This window comes from Squalius cephalus, assembly GCF_949319135.1.
Source record: "Squalius cephalus genome assembly, chromosome: 7".
NCBI lineage: Eukaryota > Metazoa > Chordata > Actinopteri > Cypriniformes > Leuciscidae > Squalius > Squalius cephalus.
The window spans coordinates 22736275-22757172 of record NC_137128.1 but is presented as its reverse complement, the minus strand read 5'-3'; positions in this window follow the sequence as shown (position 1 = coordinate 22757172).

Genomic DNA, 20898 nt, shown 5'->3' with positions numbered 1-20898 from the left:
GCAAATGAATAATAAACAAATAAAGCAGCAACCCAACAGAAGATAAAAGGGTAACCAAAGGGAGTGAAGTCAGAGAACCATAACATTTTATTATTCTCTGCAGGTTTCTCATTGCGATTACCTCAAAATCCCCCCCACAACCCCGCTATGGCTGTACGGGCTCAGAGGCACGTCACAATATCCTGTGGACAAAGAACATTTTATTTCAGATTTGTTTTACATTGTTCAAAATCCAACTTTTTTCCAACTGATTATTTCTTTGACATAGATTCTGAAGCACAGAATTTCAGTGTGATCCCAGACTATTCGACCTTACTGTATACACATTGTTCACTGAGCAATATCTGCTCTTTGGAAAAGCTGCCATGCCAGTGTTTTACAGATTAAAAGCTGATTTCAAAGCTGATTCTCTCTGAGCACCAAAGGCTAGTTTTCGGTTTCATCTCAGTGATTTCAGGCAGTGACTGAAGGTCTTGTGACTGACTTGCATCATTAGGTTTGAACCTCAGACCTACAATCTGCTCAACAGAATCTGTGCCCACAGATGATGAAATGAATGACTCTAGCATTCTGGTTGAAATGCAAGACAACCGTCATATCACAGCAATGCTTTCGGACATCATTTGAATGTTTCCAGGTCTATCATTATAAGATTATGTGATGTATGTTTGAAAATTTCGAAGTTTCATTTTCAATTACAGGTGTTTAAAAGAGATTTGTTTACGTTTTTAACACATCCTGTCCCACCAGTTTCATCAGACCTCAGAGAATAATTGTCTTCATTGTGAGAACAGGCTTTTAACAGCATGCAGCGCTAGGAATGGGAAAAGAGGGCAGAAATCAATTAGCTGTTGCTCTTGCACTGCATAACTAAAGACTGGCTTCATATTCCTCTCAATCTGTAGAGTTAGAGGAATAATTATACATTAATCACACACTTAAATATGGCAGACTGAAATGTTTCATTTCAATATGTGAAGTGGATGCTGCACCCTCTTAATTATTTCGTGGCATTCTGTTTAATGTTAAAATTTCCCCTCTCTGCCTTATCTGCCTTTTCCATTCTCAACCTCCTCATAGCAGCTGAAATTAATCAGCTTTTAATGATGTTCAATTGTTGACATTGGAAACGTACACTCACAAATTCACGTTTAAATTTGAGCAAACTTATGCCAGCATGTGAATTCTGAATCTCATTCCTTTCTTGATTTAAATATTTTGACAGGAATGTTTTTGGATAAATGTTTTGGAAGTTGACATTTCCTGCACTGTGAATGTCAGGATTATGTTCAGTTTGGTTTGCATTTGTTAGTTTTCATTTTGTGATTGTATTTCTGTTTTCTGTGTTTCCCTTCAGTTTCTCTCTCTGATCAACCTTGTTATTTCTGATTAGTTCATGCTGCTAACCAATGTAAAGCTTTGATTTCCGAATGCATAAAAAGCAATAGATTAGTTCATGAACGGTTTTCATCTTGTTTTGTCTAACCTATAATAATATTACGAGCCAACTGACATTCATTATTTCAATACAAAGTGCAATAATAGACAATAATGATTTGTCATTTGTCAACCCATTTTCAAAAAGCATAAATAACTTTTACTTTCATCTGTGTGACAATAAAAAAGAAGAAGTTTAGAAGAATGATCATGCTTCTCTCTTCTATACCATGAAAGTGTATGTGGACTAGGGGCTGTCAATCTCCAAAGAAGAAAAATGAAAAGAAAAATTGGACATTCTGCTACAAATATATTTCATGTTCCACCGAAGAAAGAAAGCCACACAGGTTTGAAATGACATGAGGGTGAGTAAATGAAGACATCTGTTTTATTTTTGTAGATGAAATATCCATTTAAAGATTTCATTCGATAAATTAAACGTGAATGACAAGTTTGATGGTTTCTAGGTTTTTTAAGTGAATAAAACATGTTTTATTCAGTTGTCTCACAGAGGCTATTTCCCTGTCATAATTTGCAACAGTTAACTTAGGGTTTTTTTTTAGTCTTTGTACTTTTTTTTTTTCTCCAAGTGAAGCTGATAGCTTCCTTCCAGCAAAGATGTTCAGTCAATGGAAATAATGCAGCCTTTCATAATACTTCACATGAAAACACATAAGTTCACATGATTACTCATTCTAATGGTGTGAAATTCAAATAACACACATGCAGATAATAAGAACAGAATCACATTTGGAGAACAACACTCTCCCAAATAAACACCCTATTGCTGCTCTTCATGAGTTCACATCTCATTTCTTGCTCAGAGTGAAGCCTCTCTCTTTCTTTGAGAATGTCAGCTTGGAATAATCTATTTAGGATCAGTGATCTTCAGCAGTTGAGAACAGTCATACACAAAGGGACAGTTCACCTGACAATCAGAATTCTAACATTTACTTGCGTTGTTCTAAACCCACATGACTTTCTTTCTCCGTTATTCAAACACATATGAGGTTGTTCTATAAATTGTTATAAAAAAATGAAAATAAAACTCTGTTTGTAAATGATGACAGAATGCCCAATTTTGGGTGAACTATCCCTTTAAGTGCATCTCTGTAGATTTACAGAATCTGAAAGCTGTCATGTTGTTGCTGATGGCTTTGATAAACAGGTACCATCTTCTCTTATGATGTGAAATATCACCAGAGGTTGTCACCTATCAATTGTAATGTGCCATGTACTAACAGTGAATTATTAACAAGTGGCAGATATGTGGTGCCTGCTTTCTTGTCGCTACGTCTAGGATTTCAGTTCTTTTTGCAGGTGTTTTTCTGGAAGTATGGATCTCAAAAGCCAAACTGTGTCACAAAGAAGTGAAAGTTGATGTTATAGGGTGGGTTTACACTTTAAATCTGAAGCTATTTGTGTTGTTGTTACATAAATAAAACATATTTGTTTTTCGGTATTAAAAATTGAGCTGTTTGACGTTTTTAGTTCCAGGCTCCAGCAATACTTAATAGTGCACACCAAGAACAGTTCTGACTTCAAGCTCTTTTACATCATATACAAAGCTAAATTGAATGCCCAAGTATAGATAGATAGATAGATAGATAGATAGATAGATAGATAGATAGATAGATAGATAGATAGATAGATAGATAGATAGATAGATAGATAGATAGATAGTTATGATGGCAGACACACACAAGTTCACAAACTACAGACACAACACTTCCATTTGCTGAACATTCACTTCAATGAGCTCAAACTGTGAAAAACAAACATAATATTGAGGGCATCACTGTCTCCACCTCAGCCAGTGCTGCGCTTTTGAGACTGTGAATAGTATGCTGTTATACAGATGCTTTGAGAGATTTGGCAGTGAAAAACAATGTCCATGCCAGAACACAGTTTTTTGGATCCTCAAGCAAGTGTGCAAAAATACAAAAGAAAATGAGAGTTGCAGAAGAGCACAGTTTTATCAGTCTTAGTTGTAGAGTGCTGATGCCAATCCACTCTGCTCTGATTGCAAATTATTACTCTGTGCCACTGAGAGATTAAAAATATTATCCTAAATTTATTGTTGGTTGCTCTTCTTGAATGTTCTGGGTAAAAATATTAAGTTGAGGTTTGCTTAGACTACTTTACAACAACATGTATAATTTGAGGCCGTTATACATTTTGCAACTTTGCAATATGCACCTTTTTTTTTTTTTTTTTTTTTTTTTTGCATAATGCTAAGTAGCATAAATGTTGAGCAGCTATAATTTACTGCTTTGAAATATGCACAGATGTGGTACTTCTTTTCATTAAAAATAACATGTTTATGTCATGTAGTCATGTAGAGATTCAAATAATTTAGATTCAAATAAATTTCTACATCTGGACTCATCTGGACTTCATCTAGATGTATTTGAATAAAGAGATTGTTGTATTTTTCTGATAGCCTTAAATGGATAGTTCACCCAAAACTGAAAATTCTGTTATCATTTACTTGCCCTCATGTCGTTCCAAATCCGTAAGACTTTCGTTCTTCCTCGGAACACAAATAAAGATATTTTTGATGAAATCTGAGAGCTTTCTGTCCCTCCATTGACAGCTACGCTTGCAAGCGCTTACGCTTGTACGCTTCAAAAAGTTTATAAAGAGATTGCAAAACTAATCCATATCGAGCGGTTAAGTCCAAATTTTCTGAAGAGACACAATCGCTTTATATGACGAACATATTGCAGTATAAATACAGTAGAAGTAGTATTCAATGTAAAATAATATTCGTAATATAATAGTAACACAAATTCAAGCTAAACCAAAGCGGTCATTTTGCCAAGTAAGACATGTTCCTGGGTCAATATACGTTATTACAGTTTTTTACAATCACTTTGCTACTATTTTCAGAACCTTGATGTCATTTTTCAAAACTGTAGACACAAAACACTACAGTACAATCACAACATAGGTTTATTTGAATCAAAGCAAAAATAATTAGCTATGAAAAGACAGTACTGTAAAACATCAAATGCAGTGTTCCTCAACTTGCTTGCTTGTACTGTAAGAAACAAAACAGGAGTGATTATCTATACAGTGCAGTACTGTCAATACTGTAAATAGTCTGAAAAGGTGGTACAGTATTTGGGACCATAGACACAGTGTCTGATGAAGCATTATGATAAAATATTAGGCTAGATTATTTTTGAAGATTGTTTGTCTGTTTCCATACAACTATGCATAAAGAGTAATGCAACAGTTACTTATCATTTTAAACTGTTGTATCAATTGATAGTTAGATCATTGTAAGGAAATGAATAGACACTCATTTGAAATGTAATGTGTGAATTGCCTTTTGAAATAGTAGTACATTGATGTTAAGTTGTGTCATATTGAACAGGTGATTTTTGTTGAATGAACAAATTATCTAAGTTTTATTGTATCCAAGCAATTGAGAAAAGGGTTAGACTTTTGAAAAATGTGCATTTTGATCACTGGTTGTGAGTTTTGTGTCTAGAGTAAAATTACATCAAGGTTCTGAAAATAGTAACAAAGTGATTGTAAAAAAAACTGTAATCCTGGAACAACATCCCAGTCCAAAAATTTACTCTTAACCCTATCCCTACTCCTAAACCTAACCATACCCATAACTTATTCCTAAAATCAGAGGGAAATGGTGGGTGAATACCAATGTAGTTGAAGCACCTAATCCTTGTTGTAATACCAGGGTTAGGTATTTTGTGTGTGTGTGTGTGTGTGTGTGTGTGTGTGTGTGTGTGTGTGTGTGTGTGTGTGTGTGTGTGTGTGTGTGTGTGTGTGTGTGTGTGTGTGTGTGCGTGCGTGCGTGCGTGCGTGCGTGCGTGCGTGCGTGTGTGTGTGTGTGTGTGCGTGTGTGTGTGTGGCTATTGGTGGCTACAGAGGTTCAGCATTGCCCCTTCACCCCCTTAAAGCGTGAAATTAAATATCTAAAGAAAATAAACCAATCACCGCTGAATCTCACTTGAAACATCATCTTAATCTCAACTGTTCTGTTAATGTCATTTGACATTCTTCGTTATTTTTCCAGTGCACCAAGTGAAATTAAAGGGATACTTCAGGATTTAGCATTAAGCTTTGTATTAGTAGAAAACCTGTAGTATTTTCGATTACCGTGCTTTCCACCCTCATATCCCCCTGAGAGGAGAGATTTATGTATTTTTTGTCTGGAAAAAATCCTCCGATGACGCAAAAATCGTCATTTTGCGTCATCTGAGGATTTTCTGTCCAGAGGCTAAAGACTACAGCCAGTAGAAGGAGCTGTTCCGCATGTTTTCAGCCCGCCCATAGAGGGTGGGATCTCACTCACAGAATGTACACACAGTCAGCCGTCTTTCTTTGGAAGCTAAGCTAGCAGGCTCTTGTTCTGTGGAGAAAGCTGAGTAGTAGGAGAAAGCTGAGTATTAGGAGAAAGCTGAGAAAGTAGGGGTTACCATCCTCCTTTTCCCTGACTTGTCCGGTGGGCGAGATGGTTCAAAATGTCCGGGATTCGGCTTTTGCTTTCTGCGGTCGCCATTCATACATATGCACACCTCTTGTTTCAATCTAACTGAATTCATTCCGATCGGTGAATCTGAATGTAGTGTTTACATGAACGCTAAACAAGTGATCGGTTGATGTGCGTTTTAACATTGCTAAGAAAATTCCCGCTCCTCCGTGAGAGATATGAGACCGGCGCGTCTCAGTAATGACGCCACCGGCCTCGCGCCGTTCTCCCGCGCCCCTCAGTCTTGTCCTGCTCGCCACAGTAAACATGATGAATGGCGACTGTAGAACGCAAAAGCCGAATCCCGGACATTTTGGGCGATCCCGAAATCCCAGACAGACTCGTCACGGAGACTCACTGGTAGCCTAACCTTGTTTTAAACTGCGCTCTCTTACCAGTAGGCGTGGCCTCCTAGAGCAGCGAAGCAAGTGCATTCTGGGAGTTGTTGTCTTTCATCCACATAAGCCAAAAATACATTTTCTGGGTTTTCTCAGTCTAGAAAGCTCCAAATTAAAAAATTTCTTCACATTTCTTCTACATAAATGACCTATTTTAAATACACATTCATCTTTCCAGAGGTGAAGTATCCCTTTAACAAACAATTATTTTACAAATTGTTAAAAAAAGTCTAATTCACATTTCTTGTTCACCATTAGTTTTATCTTATCTGATGACAATTTAATACAAAAATTACTAAGTTTGTAATCAAGGAACAAACCAGTATCTTTTACGCTGTGCTAATGCGATACCTTCCCTCCAGCAATGTGAACGCTTTAGTATCATTTTGACATTTTCTGTTTTATGTAACCTCATGCATTACAAATGAGCTTATTATAAATAACAGATGTCCAAAGGGTTTTTAAAATGGTCATGAAACAGTCTGATTTTAGTGTCAGCAGTAGATTGGCACGAAAGGAAGATCGGAAGATGAAGATGACGGTCTTTGGAGCTATAGGTGGGGTGAGAAGCTCTGGTGAGAAAAGGCACAAAAAAGATGTAAAGGTGAGTGAAGGGTTTTTAAAAAAGTATGTTAAATATAACATGTACATATGTTACATATAATATGTACAATCACCGCCTTGGATGTGAAGCTGAAAAGCTTTTCAAGTGATTTGCAAATGGTGCATGTTCAAATCAAGGCAAACATTATGCTTAGTAATCACAGCAGGGTGTACGCATGCCTTTTTTCTTCCACTGAGTGTCACTTCACTTAGTTGTTTGTCTGCGCAAGTGGCTGTTCTCTCACCAGTGGATATCTGAGGTGTGAAAGTGTATGTCCTGCCAGCTCTGACTGTCATTACCTCACGAGCTGAAGGTGCAAAGTTGTGCCATTCTGCCTTTAGATCTGGTATATTGTCAACAGCTAAAAGGACTTGACTTGTGGTTGCCATTCTCATCAGTTTGTGATTAGCATGGCAGATTTTGGTTGACACTTTCTGAAGTGAAATTTTAGAAATGTGCACATACTCTGTAACTCACAAAAGTATTACATTATTTGGTAACACTTTATAATAGTGTTCATTAATAAGTGGTTAGTTAATGATGAACTAATCATTTACAAAACATAATGATTAGGAAGTGATATACTAACATTGTATGTATGTTTTGTAAATTGTGTTACAAGTCATTTACTAATCATTTATGAAACATGACTATGCATTCATAAATGATTAATAAGTGATATGTTCATTATTTTATGTATGTTTTGTAGATTCAGTTATAAGTCATTTACAATTGATTAGTTAATGATTAACTAATCATTTACAAAACATGACTATGCGTTTCATAAATGTTTAATACATTATGTTAATTTTTTTTTGTATGTTTTGCTCACACCAGGTGCACAGTGGTTAGACTCCATGTGTTTCAGAGAAGACAGCTGTCTATACCCTCACCAGTCAGCACTTACACTGCAGTACACACTACAGTGTTCAACACCTGTTATAGATGTGTAAGCGCATGAATAAATCATTTACAACACTTTCTGCATCCCCTAATCTAAAGTGTAAACTATTCATCACTTGTAAATGTCTTACACTTACCTGTTACAAATGATCTGTACGTGTATTCAAGGCATTTACAACACTTTCTGCACCCTCTAATTGCTACATACATACAAAAAAAAACGAAAAAAAAAAACATTATTTATTAAACATTTATGAATCACATATTCATGTTTTGTAAATGATTAGTTAATCATTTACTAATCATTTGTAAATGACTTAGAACTGAATCTACAAAACATACATACAATAATTAACATATCACTTATTAATCATTTATGAACACATAGTCATGTTTCATAAATAATTAGTTAATCATTTACTAATCACTTGTAAATGACTTGTAACAGAATTTACAAAACATACATAAAATGTTAGTATATCACTTCCTAATCATTTATGAATGTTTTGTAAATGATTAGTCTAGATTAGTCATCATTAACTAACCACTTATAAATTACTTACAGCTGAACGTTATTATAAAGTGTTACCCATTATTTAACAATTTTCCAGTGCACTCAATTAAGAGTGAACTATCCAATAGCATTCAATTTAAATAAGTCTATTTAACATTTTAAGAGCCCTCCAAAAATAAGAGCCCTCCTTGGAACATTTGTGCTTCATATGTTGCTTGAAAAAGTGCTGCAGGAATGATGTGTTTTTGTAGGCCAACATTTTTGTAGGGTTGAGCACTTCTGGCTCCATCGTCCCGAAGTCAGTGGGTTTTTTGAATGCTCTTTGGTTAAATGCCTGAAATAAAGTCTGTGATTAACACAAGCTCAAGATATTTTCACGTGGATTGAGCAGAGTGTGCCGCCATGGGCGCTCGAGGCGGTGGGCTGGAACAACTTGCCGGCAGGGACGGATGCACTCACGGGAGGGACAGCTGCCGTCGGGAGTTGCTGCAGTTCGAGGGCCTGCTGCTGTCGGCTGTATGGGGAAGAACAGGCAGAGCACGATGATGCTCGCTCCTGGACACAAACATGCAAGGAGCCATCGCCTGTAGTGCATCAGGAGACATGGGAGCGTAAGCCCGCCCACCGAGGAGTATCCAGTGTCACCGGCAGGCATCGCGGAGGAGTTCACCCAGCTGGTGGAGGACCGGATGGCAGTGCGTTATGGGAGCCGGACTGTTTTTTTCTTTATTTTTCTTTCCTCTCTCACCTCCTTCGCTCCACATCCGTCCGTCTCCTTTTCTCTCGCCCTGTGCAGTAAGCCAGAAAGCCAGAAAGCTTAATGGTGGTGATGTTGAAGTCATGTGACTGCTGTGTAGTTTGTTTATAGCCAACAATTAGCTTACTATATGTGCTGATTTATTGCAAATATGGCAACTATGCTATTCAAAGTCAGCAATTATTCATTTATTCCAAGAGCGAATATGTGAAATAATAAAGGGAATTGCTGAGATGTAAGACTATTATTTGGCTGGTCATGTGATGCCAACATGTCTGGCCTCATCTCATAATTTGAAAACTTTTTTTATATTCAATAATGTTTGTGTACATTTTTTTAATGAGGAAAAAATACTGAGTAAACCTTTAACGTATTTGTGGATGCGGTTACTATTTAGTCGTGCTCAAATGTGATTCTGTATATTTTGAACTTGTAGCATTTTTTATGCTATTAATATGAATTAGATCTGTGTTATTTTAAGAGGCATAACCATATAGCTATCGACATATTGTGACTGTTTCTAAACTCATGCAGTTAATGTTGATCTCATTTGTCATGGTGAAATCGAGTTATGATATCAGTCTCATCATACTCCATCTGGTCCTCATCCACAAACAGCATAAAACCCCTCTGCAAAAACACAGCAATCGTCTCTCTGATTTCCCTCTCCGTTTGACTCCAGAACAACAGAAGATCACTTCACGTTGGGCAAACCATCCTATTATGATTTGTAAAACAATTGTCTCTGTCAGCCGTATCTCAAACACAGCTATGACAATCATTTTGTCATTTGTCACTCTGCTTTCAGATGAAGTCATCAGTGCGGCTCAGGGTTCTGAGAGGAGTTGGTCCGTAATGAAGTGAGTGTCTTTTCGAACATAAACGTTGATCTGAGTAGCACCACACTGAATAAAAATGATGTAGTTTTCACTCAAAAATTGTGAGTACATTTTACAAATAATTACAGAGTAACATTCAATTAAATGTGATATAAGCAGAAAGACTTTTTTTGTTGTCGTTATGCTGTTTGTAATCCTATTCAAAATTCAAAACCTGTGAAATGGATTTAAATTTCTAAATTAAAAATGTACAAATTTATTTACATTTCTTAAATAAAAATGTCTTAATACACATGATTTTGTGAATGATTCATGAATGTTACTTAAAATATTTTTTAATGCTGTACAAAAACCCATTCATTGTGAAAAAATTATTAAGCATGATATTTTAAAGAAAACGTTTGCAAATCTAAAAAAAATATTGGTTTAAATAGTAAAGTAAATAAGTGATTATGATATCATCAGCACATTATTTACTTTATATTATGCTGAGAGTGTATCTTTTTCCCGCTCACTATTATAATGGAATGATAAATGATAAATGTAAATCTAAGGAGAAACATTTTCATGTTTTTAACAATTATTTCGTACTTCACCTGTTTATATAAAGCAGAATAAGAGTTATTGCTTTAATTGTATCATGATCCCAGCCTGTGTTCCCCTGTCTTGTGTTGGACTCCTATTTTGAAGTGTAATTATGTTCCTTTTGTTCCAATAATTAGTTTCTGGGTTATGTTTTGTAGTCATTTTGTTGATTGGTTCCCCATTATTTATTCTTGATTGTTCCCAGGTTTGTCTTGTTATATTGTTAGCCCTTGTGTACTTAAACCCCTGTGTTTCCTGTGTACTTTATCAGGCCTTGTCCTTCATGGTTGTTTGTTTGGTGTGCTTTATTCTTGTTTTCCTGTGTTGTCCTCTTCCTTGTGTTTTGGTTATTTTGTTAATAAATGTGATTATTGCAATTGGATCCTATACTCACCTGCATTTTTAAAGCTCACCATCATTATAAAATTAATTCAATTATTTATTTTTCTTAAAATTAATCACTGACACTGAAATACCTGGAGTTGAGATTGCAACACTTCTATTAGTAGCTGAAAATATTACTGAATCAGCCTCTTAGTTTAACGCATAAAAAAAAAAAAAAAAAAAAAAAACTCTCTCAAAATGCAATTATAATGAGGAAAAAAAAAAGATAAATAAAACACTCAAAGGGGAACAGGATGAGTAGACATCTATGACAGGCATTCAAATTGAACGTAAATCATTTAGCAATGAAAAGATATATCTCCGCTTACAGGTATGACAGATGTCAGCTTTACAGAAGGTCGTCACGAAAGAGATGCCGCATTAATCAACAGTCAAGTAATTGTAGTATGATCACAGCATGTCGCATGGATATTTGATTAGATACATAACGGTGACATTTGGCACTGCAGAGACCGGTTTCATTTGAAACTGGGTCACTTTTGGCTGACAGTAAGCTTCTCAAATTTGCATGTTAAACGGTGCCATTTAGATAACTGTCTCTTCAATGAATTCAACTCTCTTCATCATGTCCCGATGATTGCCAGCTTATGGGAAGACAGTGACAACTGTCATTCCAATCCTATAACAAACAAAAAAATTAAACCTTTCCCCAGACACACATTCACTCATCTATCCATCTATAAACACACACACACACACACACAAGCATGTTTAGTATTATGGTTGGCGACTGGCGAGGCATTTCATATCATGTCTGATTAAATGTGTGAATGATTTCAAGCAGAGATCACACTTATTAGAAGCTGGTGCTAAATTAAGTTAGCAGGAAGCAAAAACATACGATGAAACAGCAATATGCTAACGTTTCACATCATCTTCACGAAAATCGCCCGAAGGATTCTCATAGCAATTTCAAGCAGATGCCCACTCTCTGACCACAGGTTCACATGACAGAGAACTGAAAAGAAAGGTCTATACCGGGACATACTGACACGCACGTATATAATGGAATGGGCCAGACGATAGCTTCTGACAAACGTGTACCGTTGGACGCAGCCTCCGCTTCAAAGCTGGAAGCCAACAGGCCAAGGACACTAATCTCATCCTCTGTTATAACTCCTGTTTCTCATATGTTTGCTGTCAGCCGAACACATAAATCATAGCTGTGGACTCTTAAAGGACATAAAGGAAAAAGGAGAGAGTGGAGAAGGAAAAAATAACACTTAAAAGGTCCGCTTACACTATGACCTTTCGCAGTGAGAAGAAACTGAGGGAGAATCTACTGGAAAGATTCATCTAGTTGATAAAACCTTAAGGAAAATATGTTCAAATTAGATATTTAAAATCTTCAAAATAAAATGCAAATAATCAGCATAAGATAGAGAGTAGAGAGAGTCTCCATTTTTATCCCCAAGACAAATACAAATGTTAAGTCTGAGTCCATAACTCGCCCTCAAGTTGTTCCAAACCTGTATGAGTTTCTTTCTTCTGCTGAACACAAAAGATTTTTTAAAGAATGTTGGTAATCAAACATTGACTTCCATAGTATTTTTTTTCCTACTTTGGATGTCAATGGCTACCGTCAACTGTTTGATTACCAACATACTTTAAAATATCTTCTTTTGTGTTCAACAGAAAAAAAGAAACTCATACAGGTTTGGAACAAATTGAGTAAATGATGACACTATTTTCATTTTTGGGTGAACTATCCCTTTAAGCAAACAGACTGGAATCTCTCTTATGATGACCTTGCATCACCTCACCATAGCCCTCGTTCTTTTACTGTCACCACTCCCCAAAGGAATATCACAATCTCCCTAGTCACCCATCTGCTGTCAGATCCTTATATATATATATTTTATATACAGTATATATATATATATATATATATATATATATATATATATATATATATACAGTCTCAGTCACTCTGAGACTTGTCACCTTAATTCCACTGTGTCTGTCTCTTTTTCCAGCCACAATCGTGCTTGTGAAGAGATGTGCAGGTAATCCTTCATTTCCTGCATGAGAGCTTGCCTGGAGAGAAGTAGCTGCAAGCTACAGTATCCTTTAATTCAATATTTAGGAAGGGATGTTCTTCAATAGATCCCGTGAATTCATCTCCTTATTGTTAGAGAAATTCGATTCTTTCCAGAACATCTTGTTTTTGGCTGAAGAAATTGGCAGCATGACACAAGATGCACAATGCATTGTCAGTGAATCAGTGAAGCTTCAGCAAATCTTATTACATGTGCATATTTCCTCTTTAATTTCAGAGAGAGATGCCTAATGAGATGAAGATTGTACAAACAGACACATCAATCTTGTGATCATGGTCTTTCAATGTGAACTTTACAATATTGTGTTTTTACTTTTACCCTTTACTGCAAATTGAAATCATGAGTAGGAAAGGACAGAAAGATAAAATTAGAGAGAAAAACCCCTAAACAATTATGAGTGACCTGTGATCTGATATGGTAATTAAACTTTACAAAGCAGATGGGATAATTGTGGGTAACTGTGATGTGAGATTGCTGTATCATGTCATGTTCTGTTAGCAATGAAATTCAGTGGCATGGGTTTATAAATAATGTGCTATAATTTTTGGATCATAATTTTGGAACCCTAAGGTCTAGAAACAAAATTCTACACAACCCTTAAGTCAAGCCCTACAAAACTGATTTCATTTCTGCACATAACATTTTTCCGTAATTTTAAAATGTCCTATTACACATCATTAATGTTGAAAACAATTGTGCTGCTTATTTTTTATTAATTAATTAATTTATGTTTATGTGTTTTATTTTTTTGGTGGACACCATAATATATATGCATTTCAGGATTCTTTGATGAATAGAAAGTCGAAGGAACAGGATTTATTTAAAAATTAGAATTATATTTAGACATTTCTTGTAACAGTTTAAATGCATTTACTATTACTTTTATTACACTTAAACATTACACATGCTAGGAAGAATTAAAGGAATGTTCCATGGCCTGACTTCTGGAAAGTGTCCTTTATCTGTTCCCTTTTGTAAAGGTCATTTTGGAGGGCTCTCTGTTATTAGCTGTTCTGAGCCCTCCTGCTTGAAATGCCCTGTAAATTGATGACATTGCCACTTGAAGGATCCTGCATAGGGCTTTCAAAAATGCATTTAGATGATCCCCACAACCATTCGGAGAGCTGGAAATCACTAATAATGCAGCATAATAAGTATGTTGGCACTGCTGAGTGCATATGGCGTAGGTCAAAATCAAATTTTAGTGGGTGCAAGTGACTAATACTACATGGCCCTCTGCATTATTTAAACTACTTGGGTTAAAATAAGTGTTTTGGCTTAGGCACACCACTATACCACAAAACACTGACTGGGAAATAAAATGCAGATTTTGCCCTATGCTGCCCACATGTCAGCATGCTAACATCTAATATTTAATGATTCTAGTTATTTAGCTTTAACCATCTTTTTTTATGTACTTTCTCCTGTTTTGTTCTACATTTTGTTTGCTGGTTGGATTAATCTGCATTTTTGCTGTTTTTGTTGTTTTTGATTGTTAAGTCCTTTGCTACAAACATATTAATTTCTGATGCAAATTTCTAATCAATATCAGTAGCAGAGTCTGTATTGGCCTTTCATTCGAGGTTTGGCTTGTTAGGATGATCCAGTCAGCCCTTTCTGATATATGTCGTAACTACACTATTCTCTGGTCAAAAGTCTCCCTATTGATCCCACTGATGCCAAGTCTCCCTGTCACATTCACCGTCTGTCATCGTCTTGTCATCACTACAGTTCCCATCCCATCCCATGCATCATTTGCATCACCTGTCTTGTGTTCATCTGTCTGTGTATTTAAGTTCTCCCTTTTTCACTATTCAGTTGTCGGTCAATGTTTATGTTGTTAGCACTCTGTCTGTGCACGCACACTGTTTCGAATATTCTTCAGTTTAAATAAATATATTGAGTATTTGGGATCTTTGCCTGGAACTTCATCTTCTTCAACCTTGAGACGTTACAGATTGACCGACCACAATATGAGCTGGGAGCTCGCTGGACAGATCGCGGCTTTGGCTCGGGATAGCCGCTATCTGTTCCAATTCACCTGGGGGTTTGTTCCTCTTGCTGCCTCCTGCTCGCTGGATGACGAGACGATCAAGGCGTGTTACCGGCTTGGGGCCAAGGAGGTCGACCCGAGGGAGCTTCCAGATCTCTCCAGTCGGGACTGGAGAGAGGCACTCTCCAGTTGTCTGGAGAGCTTCCTTCCGTGGCACGCCATGTCACCGTCTGCACTTCACGCCAGTCCAGCCGAGCCTGCACTTCACGTCTGTCCAGCCGAGCCTGCACCTCACGCCAGTCCAGCCAAGCCTGCATTTCACGCCAGTCCAGCCGAGCCTGCACTTCACGCCAGTCCAGCCGAGCCCGCACTTCACGCCAGATCTGCCGAAGCCATGGCAGTATGCGTCATGCCCGCCGCCCCTGAGACAGCAAGCGTCATGCCCGCCAAGCTAGAGCCTTCACCGCTGGTCCCGTCCAGCACAAAGCCTTCACCGCTGGTCCCGTCCAGCACAAAGCCCTCTTCACCGCTGGTCCCGTCCAGCACAGAGCCCTCTTCACCGCTGGTCCCGTCCAGCACAAAGCCCTCTTCACCGCTGGTCCCGTCCAGCACAGAGCCCTCTTCACCGCTGGTCCCGTCCAGCACAAAGCCTTCACCGCTGGTCCCGTCCAGCACAGAGCCCTCTTCACCGCTGGTCCCGTCCAGCACAGAGCCCTCTTCACCACTGGTCCCGTCCAGCACTGAGCCCTCTTCACCGCTGGTCCCGTCCAGCACAGAGCCTTCACTGCTGGTCCCGTCCAGCACAGAGCCCTCTTCACCGCTGGTCCCGTCCAGCACAGAGCCTTCTTCACCGCTGGTCCCGTCCAGCGCAGAGCCTTCACCGCTGGTCCCGTCCAGCACTGAGCCCTCTTCACCGCTGGTCCCGCCAGTACTGAGCCCTCTTCACCGCTGGTCCCGTCCAGCACAGAGCCTTCATCGCTGGTTCCGTCCAGCTCAGAGCCCTCATCGCTGCCCAGTACAGAGCCCTCATCGCTGCCCAGCACAGAGCCCTCATCGCTGCCGGTCCTGCCCAGTTTGAAGCCCTCTTCGCCACTGTTCCTGCCCAGCTCGAAGCTCTCTTCGCCGCTGGGCCTGCCCAGTTCAAAGCCCTCTTCATCGCTGGTCCTGGACTCTATACCGGGGAGCCTCCCCAAGAAAATTTTGGGGGGGGGCAATAGGCCTCCGGACCAGGCCTATCCGCCATGGCCACCCGAAGGGTCCTCACCGCTATGGCCACCCGAAGGGTCTTCTCCACCATGGCCGCCCGAAGGGTCCTCACCGCCATGACCACCCGAAGGGTCTTCTCCACCATGGCCACCCGAAGGGTCTTCTCCGCCATGGCCACCCGAAGGGTCCTCACCGCCATGGCCACCCGAAGGGTCTTCACCGCCATGGCCACCCGAAGGGTCTTCTCCGCCTTGGCCACCCGAAGGGTCCTCTCCGCCATGGCCCCCTGATCAGCCTGCTTCGCCATGGTCATTTCCTCAGCCTGCTTCACCATGGCCACCTCCTCAGCCTGCACCGCCGTGGTCCCCTGCTCAGCCTGCACCGCCGTGGTCCCCTGCTCAGTCTGCTCCGCCGTGGTCCCCTGTTCAGTCTGCACCGCCGTGGTCCCCTGCTCAGCCTGCACTGCTGAGGTCCTCTGTTCAGCCTGCACCGCCGTGGTCCCCAGCTCAGCCTGCACCGCCACGGTTGGCGGTGCCATCCTGGAGTCTCCTGTCTGTCCTGTTCCTGTTCTCCCTCCGGTCACTGACTCCAGGATGCCCACCCCCCCTCCCAGGTTCTGCCATCTACGGCGCGGGTCGCGCCTAGCTGGAGGGGGGAGTTACGTCACATTCACCGTCTGTCATCGTCTTGTCATCACTACAGTTCCCAGAATCCTCCTTGTTTCCACACCTGAACTCACTCCCTCCATTACCCACCTGTTCATCATCATCATTTGCATCACCTGTCTTGTGTTCATCTGTCTGTGTATTTAAGTTCTCCCTTTTTCACTATTCAGTTGTCGGTCAGTGTTTATGTTGTTAGCACTCTGTCTGTGCACGCACACTGTTTCGAATATTCTTCAGTTTAAATAAATATATTGTGTATTTTGGATCTTTGCCTGGAACTTCATCTTCTTCAACCTTGAGACGTTACACTCCCATTCAAAAGTAGCCATTTTTTTTCCGACGAAATAAAACATTTTGCAAGCAACATATAATTATTTGATTGTATTATATAGTTAAGTATATATAATAATTCTATTTAATATTCACACTACCGTTCAAAATCAGTACGATTTTTTTTTTGGTCACACTTTAGATTAGGGTCCAATTCTCACTATTCTCACTATATTAACTATGACTTTTGCCTCAATAAACTCCTAATTACTGCTTATTAATAGTTAGTAAGGTAGTTGTTAAGTTTAAATTAAGGGATGTAGAATATGGTCATGCAGAATAAGGCATTATATGTGCTTTATAAGTACTAATAACAGCTCTAGTAATATACATGCTAATAGTTAATAGTGAGAATTGAACCCTAAACTAAAGTGTTGCCATTTTTTTAAGTAATTAACATTTTTATTCAGAATGCATTTAATGGTTTAGAAGTGACAGTAACAAATTTTCTAATGTTACTAAAGTTTTCAATTTCAAATAAATGCTGTTCTTTTGAACTTTTCATCAAAAGAATCTTGAAAATATTGCCACAATTTTTTTTTTTTTTTTTTATCAACAATGATAATAATAAGAAAAGTTTCTTGAGCAGCAAATTGGCAGAATGATTTCTGAGGGGTCATGTGACACTAAAGACTGGAGTAATGATGCTGAAAATACAGCTTTGCCATCACAGGAATAAGTACCTTAAAAAAAAAAAATCTTACCAACCCCAAGCTTTTGAACAGTTGTGTAGAGAGAACAGGAGATGTTAACAACAACAGTGAGCAAATCAGGAAGGTGAGTATTGAGGATGGCAATGCAATGGAGAATGTGGAGCGATGGGGACGGATGGATGGGATGATGGATAGCATACACATCAGTTGCCGGTGACAGGTGAGATCCACGGTGGTATGGGAATTGCAGAGCGACGAGGGAGAGGATTGCTGGAGACAGGAGCTGGAGAGGAGACCTTGGAACTAGAATCTTAGAACATTAAATCAATATTTTTATCAGGTTAATATTTTAATCAGGTTAAACTTTGATTAGTCACTCAAACCTTTATCTAAACTTCTCACCGTTGGTTGCGTATATCTGTCATGTTTTGTAGTTTTTTAACACTTTTTTTTACTCGTGTTTGTAGTTCCTCCTCCAAAGCGCAATGGGTTGTGGGCAATATTAGCCTTTAGAGTGAGCACGGATCCACACTTCAAAAATCCACCAGAAATAGTAGACCATCCGGGGACTTTTGACATACTCTTTTCAACACACTAATCTCACATACTATTTAGGATGGATAGTATGGGGATGCAGGGCTGGTGTATCTGTGACAGTAATTCATTAATTGAGTTAATTATATTAATAGTAGTTAGTAAATGTCTTTCTAGTGCATTCCTCTGGTGCCATAAGCCAGTCAGCTCCAGCGTGATCAGTCACATGACAATTACAGCTCAGATGATTGGCTCAAACAAAATCGTGTCCATGCGCAAATATGGCAGTATACAGATCACATACAGCTGAGCAACTGATAGCTAATGCACAGCTTTCTTTCAGGTATTATAGGCCTCCTCAATGTAGGCTGTGTTGTTAGCAATTAACCTCAGATTGCAGGGACTCACTTCCTAGAAACCACCACACACTGTTGTCAGCTGTGATTATAATTGAGGTAGAGTGGCGGCTGGAGATGTCTTTCATCTTAGAAATCGAGCCTTCAAATCATCTATCCTCAGTGCTGCCTCCAGATGTTACGCCCCTCAAGAGGGTGGAATAAATGTCTGAAACCTAGTGTTCATGTGCATATATCACATCACACACATACTCCATTTTATCAGTCAGTGTTGGCCTTTCAGTGTGTATACAGTAATTCATCCTGCTGGTCTCAAAGAACAGCATTTAGTTTGATTAAAGGGAACAAATGTATGTTGTGTTTCAACTGCAAATACAGGAGCGACTCACCTGTTTTGTTTATTTGTTTTGATTTGTTAATAATAAAGGTGAATGGATTTTGTTCTTGACCTAAGAGCTGCAATAGCTGTCATACGCCTTCTTAACATGCTGTGCAAGTGTGCCCATGTAGGCGCTAATGTGAGGCAAACACTTCAGTTTAAGTCTCAGATCACATATTATACCACAGTTGCAGAATAATATAATACCTGAAAGAATAGAAAGACCTTCTGCTTAGAAGTAACTTGAGTAAATTTGTAAATTGAAAGTATTAACTGCTTAATTTATGTATTATGCATTTTATTCCGCATAAAGAGACATGTTCGAATACAATTATTATGCGTCATAAAATGTTCTGTTGTAGTGTAACTCAAAGCACAAATTAAGGTGGATTTAATGCTGTTTTGGAAAATGTAGGTTGGTGAGGAAGATCAAACCGCAGCAATCCATAGTGTTTCATTTGATAAGAGGAAACGGTAATTTAATTTTGGATCACTCACTGCAAAGACAAGTAAGGTTATTTGCAATGTGTAAAAACCACCCAGCCTTATCTCATTAGAATTTGTAGGAATTCATATGTAACACTGAAATGTACCATTCAAAGTCAGTAAGTATTGTTGTAGGAAGAACAGGAGGATGAAGATCATGTTCAAAAAGGCTTTAATAATCCACTCGAGCAAATACAAAAGGCAGGCGAGCAAACACAACAGTAGCAATAACGTGACCAGACCAATGAGAACTGAAAAAACTGCAACTTAAATGCAAGGCAAATTGGGGTAATTATGACAAACACCTGTGATAATTAAATGAATCACCATGACAACTCATAGGTAGCGGGAAACTAAACAATGGAAAACAGGAGCTAATAATTGCAAAGGATAGGGATGTTGAAAATGATGAGTGGCCAGATGGTGAAGACCCAGAGCGCAGCTAGAACGACAGCCCACGGCGGAGTCGACAGAGAGAGGAGCCATGATGGTGACCAGGCGACATCCCGGGGATGACCGTCGGAGATGGAGCCTTAGTTGGGGGATCCCAGGGCGCAGACAGAGAGCCGATGGAACTGAGCAACACCGTAGGCACTGGAGACCAAGATGAAGCCGCGGTGACAAGCTTCCGAGGTGGAACCAGAGTGCCCAAGGACTGAGGCGGAGCCGGTTTGACCAGGGACCGAGTCGGAGCCAGGGGGAAGGAGGAGCCCGCTGAAGCCATAGGGGTGGAGAGACAGAGTGCAGCGGAAGGCTCCCAAGCAGAGATGGGCACAAATACATCAAAAAGTATTTAATTACAAATTACAAATACTTACTCATCAAATGTATTTAAATAAAATACAAAATACTGCTATGAAAAAAGTATTTAATTAAAATACAAGTAATTTGTAATTTGAAAATACAAAAATACAAACAAAATTTTGTCTTTTGTAGCAAATGGGAACACAAAAAATATATTTACTGTAGTCTTTCATTCACTGCTATAGAAGTTTACCCAACTATGACGACTTCCTCTTCTGAGAAACCCAGAAATGTGAACAGGGTCAATAGGATGTGTCACATCACGTGATGTTCTTGCCAAAAACTGTGATATGCAATTTGGTAGTCCTATTTGTATTTTATGTCTATGGTCCTAGGGATAGTTCACCCAAAAATGAAAATTAGCCCATGATTTATTTACCCTCAAGCAATCCTTGGTGTATATGACTTTCTTCTTTCAGAAGAATACAATCAGAGTTATATTAAAAAATGTCCTGGCTCTTCCAAGCTTTATAATGGCAGTGCATG